We start from the raw sequence: 5063 nt of genomic DNA on the forward strand, positions 1-5063 counted from the left end.
GATGACTGCCCTGTCCTTGATTTTTAAACTTTGATGAAATAAAGACAAGATTTGATATTTTACCAGAAGCTGGAACTTCTCTTCCTTTTCCATATTGCCAACGCGAGTGGTCAGCTTGTGGTTCCGTGCATGCTGGATTCTTCATCTACTTCAGTGGTGAGCTGGCATTGCCCCCTTTCTTTTACAGTAATTGTGTCCTTCATCATCCATTGGGCATCTTGTATCAGAAAGTTCTGAGACTATTTTTAAAGATTGATTACAACGTGGACGCTTGATGACCAATGTTTTCCCAATGCAATTTACAAAATGCACATTTAAGCGTATGGTCACACAGTTTTTTTGATGATTTTGCTGCAAAAACCCACTTCAAATACCTTTAAACCTTTTCCAGCAGTGGCTATTTTTCACTATTGCACTTTTGATTTCACGGCCTTCATCGAGAAGTAATAATGACCAGGCATTATTATTTTTCAGGTCAGTATGAGTCTGCCTCTAAAAAGCTTGTATGGTTTCTTATATATTTTACTTGTCAAAAAATGAATCTGAAGTGGATCGAGTAAGAAGGAAACAGAAGTCCTTCCATATAAAATAAGTGTAGAAACAAGATTATCCTCAGGATACAAGGCTGCATATTTGGCTGTGATATGTGAGGCCCCTGGGAATAAAGCATTAAGATTCACAAGTTGGTATCTTACAGGTGAAAACTTAATTTCGAATAATATAATTCCTCTTTTACACATGAATTGTTTTACTAATTAAATGTAATGCGCAGATTATTAGGTTATTCCCTAGGGGTCTACAAAACCTGGCCCCATTTTTCTCCTGCTCAGCAGATTTATGCAGTAGTAATACATTGTAGTGAGAATTGCAAGCTTTAAAACCAGGGCAAGCCTCAATCTAGACTAATTTTTTATATATTTTTTTACTACATTTTTTATTATCTGAAAGAATTAAAGGGAATCTGTCACCAAGTTTTAGCCACCTAATCTAAGAGCAACATAATATAGATCTAGGGATCCTGATCCCAGCCGTGTGTCACTTACTGGGCTGCTTGCTCTACTTTAAGAAAATCACTGTTTTATCAGCAGAAGATTATCAGTAGAGAACTAGCCATTCATATTCTTGTGCTCTGTATAACCCCGCCCCCACCATTGATTGTCAATCAGTGATATGGGCGGCGTTACACAGAACTCAGCATTCAGAGCACTGCTAGATCTGCAGCAGATAGAACAGTGATTTTAGCAAATCTGCAGTAAAGTTAGTGACATCGCTGAAATCAGGATCTCTGCCCCTACATCATGCTGCTATCAGACAGGTAGCAAAAACCTGGTGACAGAGTCTCTTTTAAAAAGGCATAGATACTGAACATAGTTTTACCTTCTGGAAGACCAAGCAAAATTTCAGTGAGAGCTGCTCTTGCATTGCTAGAGAGGCAAATCAGAACCCCCACTTGACTTCAAAAAGTTTTAGCAGACTATGGCGTTGTGAAACATTGTTTTACTGTTCAAAGCCACCTGCACAATTATGGCCTTCATGGAAGAGTCAACACAAGAAAACTTCTCATGGCTGCTGTATTTTTGGCACAAGGTTAGAGGAGGATGGGTTTTTATAAAGCTGGGAAATTTACATCTCCAGTCCTTTCCTAGCGATGATAGTGAACAAGCCACAACACTAACAGGATAATTAAGGTCTGAAACCTTGGTCAAAGCTATCTGAGCACCCAAATCTCAACGGATACCTAATTTTTTGCATTGGCCCATTTTCTTTTTGTAATTTTTAAAATGTAAAAGATGAATATATATATATACATATATATTTCTTTGCTTAAAATACAAAGGAAATGTATATATATACACCGTATTTCTCAGACTATAAGACACACTTTTTCCTTATAGTCCGGATGTACGTGCTGTGGCTGAGTATGGGGGGCAGCGGCGGATGAGTGGGTCACAGGAGGCAGGAACCGGCTGCTGCAGCTAAAGCCTGTGACCACTTTTAATGAGAAATTAATATTCACTGCTCCCCACACCTATAATCCCTCCCATCTCTCTGCACTGAAGTCAGCCCCGAGAGGTGGAAGGGACTAAGGGGGCGTGGGGAGCAGTGAATATTCACTTCTCATTAATAGCGGACTCGCTATTAGCAGCAGCTGCCAGCTTCCTGCAGAGACTGGGCGACCGTGTGTGCCCGCTATTAAAGAGAATGAATATTCATTGCTCCCCACATCCATGGGAGTGGAGAGCAGTAAATATTCATTCTCTTTAGTAGCTGGCACACGTGATCACCTGGCCGCTGCAGGAAACCGGCGTCTGTGGCTACAGTGTGCCTGTTATTAAAGAAGATAAATATTTACTGCTCCACACGTCCATAGTCCCGGGCTTAGGGAGCAGTGAATATTCCAGCAGCTGTCCTCAGCTTGTAAGCAGTGCATGACATCATTGCCATGCGCTGCTTATAAACATAAATCAGCTGCTGACATCAGAACAGGATGCTGCGAGGGAGCACAGGAAGGTAAGTAGAATGGTTTAATTTTTTATGTGTTTCTGGTGGGGGACCATGTAAACCAGGATGGGGATGGAGGCCATGCATACCAGGATAGGGATGGGGGCCATGCATACTAAGATAGGGATGATGGAGCCATGCATACCATGATGGGGATGAAGGGGACATGTATACCACAATGGGAATGAGGGAACCATATATACCAGGATGGGGATGAGGGGAACATGTATACCAAGGTAGAGATGAGGGGGCCATGTATACTAGAATGGGGGCCATGTATACCAGGATGGGGATGAGGGGGTCATGTATAGCTGGATAGGGGACATATATATGGCAGGATGGGTGATATTAGTACAGAATTGGGGGATATTACCCCTTTAGCAGTGTCAGCAGCAGATCCCCCCATAACAGGGTGTTTTTTGCTTCAATTTTTTTTTCAATTTTTCTCCTCTAAAACCTAGGTGCGTCTTATAGTCCGAAAAATATGATATGCATATTTTTTTGCCTAAAATACAAAGAAAATGTGTGATCTTTAACTTTAGGCCTTTCAGAGGTCATTTCATCTTCAGCTTACTTAACTGTTCACAATAACAGTAATTTTGACAAACTTTTACATGCCACTGTAGGGTGACAGTACAGAGGTGAGTATAATGATCTTTTTACACCTATGCTTTCCCCAATGAGAATAGGCATAATTTACATCTAGAGTAAAAAAGATTTAATCAGAACAGATGGCGATTCTTTACTGTGCAAGTAGTGAGACTATGGGTTCTTTACTGTACAAGCATAGAATCATAGAATGTTAGAGTTGGAAGGGACCTCCAAGGTCATGTCTAACCCCCTGCTCAATGCAGGATTCTCTAAACCATCTCAGACAGATGTCTGTCCAGCCTCTGATACTTGCGGGTATCGGAATTCCGATACCGAGATCCGATACTTTTGTGGTATCGGGTATCGGTATCGAAACAACATTAATGTGTAAAATAAAGAATTAAAATAAAATAAAAAATATTGCTATACTCACCTCTCCGACGCAGCCTGGACCTCACCGAGGGAACCGGCAGCGTTGTTTGCTTAAAATGCGCGCTTTTACTTCCTTCCGTGACGTCACGGCTTGTGATTGGTCGCGTGCCGCCCATATGGCCGCGACGCGACCAATCACAGCAAGCCGTGACGTAATTCTGCCTATTTCTGCATTCAGGACCTGAAATTACGTCACGGCTTGCTGTGATTGGTCGCGTCGCGGTCACATGGGCGGCACGCAACCAATCACAAGCCGTGACGTAATTTTAAAAATGCGCGCGTCTCCTGCCTCCCGTGACGTCACGGCTTGTGATTGGTCGCGTCGCCCATGTGACCGCGACGCGACCAATCACAAGCCGGAACGTAATTTTAAAATCATGAATTCCTAGAATTAGGCATTGAGGACCTGAAAATTACGTCACGGCTTGCTGTGATTGGTCGCGTCATGGCCACATGGGCGGCACGCAACCAATCACAAGCCGTGACGTCACGGAAGGAAGTAAAAGCGCGCATTTTAAGCAAACAACGCTGCCGGTTCCCTCGGTGAGGTGAGTATAGCAATATTTTTTTATTTTAATTCTTTATTTTACACATTAATATGGATCCCAGGGCCTGAAGGAGAGTTTCCTCTCCTTCAGACCCTGGGAACCATCAGGAATACCGTCCGATACTTGAGTCCCATTGACTTGTATTGGTATCGGGTATCGGGTTGCCGGTATCGGCCGATACTTTCCGATACCGATACTTTCAAGTATCGGACGGTATCGCTCAACACTACTCGCCACCTCTCGTGGCAGCCTGTTCCACTCATTGATCACCCTCACTGTCAAAATGTTTTTTCTAATATCTAATCTGTATCTTTTCCCTTTCAGTTTCATTCCATTGCCTCTCGTCTCGTGTTTCCATGTGCAAATGAGAAAAATGATGATCCCTCTACACTGTGACATCCCTTCTGATATTTGTAGACAGCTAAACATTCCCAGATCCAGACTACAGCGAGACTGAGTAGAACTCTGCCACATTATGATGATTCACTATATAATTTCAAGAAAGTCCTGGATACCTTCCTTGTTAAATGTAATATTACAGTTTATGGGTACTAGATTTTGAAGATGGGACATTGACCCGGGGAACCAGTTTTGACAGCTGTATGTTGAATGAGGAAGGATTTTTCCCCTAATATGGGGCAATTAGTATCAGCTTCATTGGGTTGTTTTTTTGGATTTTAATGGATTAGTGTATTTTTCAAATTTTTCAACTTCAAAGGACTCGTGAGTAACTGTGTTAGGAGTTTATAAAGCTCTTGTAAGTTGTAATGTAATTCCCATAGATATTTATAGCCCAGATTCTGAATTGAAGCTTCTCTCTAAAACACACACCTGTCTTTTCTATATAGAAAAGTTGGGTCTGAGCTGGATATATTCTTGCTTTTGGCCCTGTGCTCGGCCTCACACAGGACTCTGAAATCTTCATCTCATCTTTGCCATACCTTTTTAAAATGTTTACAAAAAAACATCTGAATTGTTTTGCATCAAAAA

Source organism: Ranitomeya variabilis, chromosome 6, assembly GCF_051348905.1.
Source record: "Ranitomeya variabilis isolate aRanVar5 chromosome 6, aRanVar5.hap1, whole genome shotgun sequence".
NCBI classification, from domain to species: Eukaryota; Metazoa; Chordata; class Amphibia; order Anura; family Dendrobatidae; genus Ranitomeya; species Ranitomeya variabilis.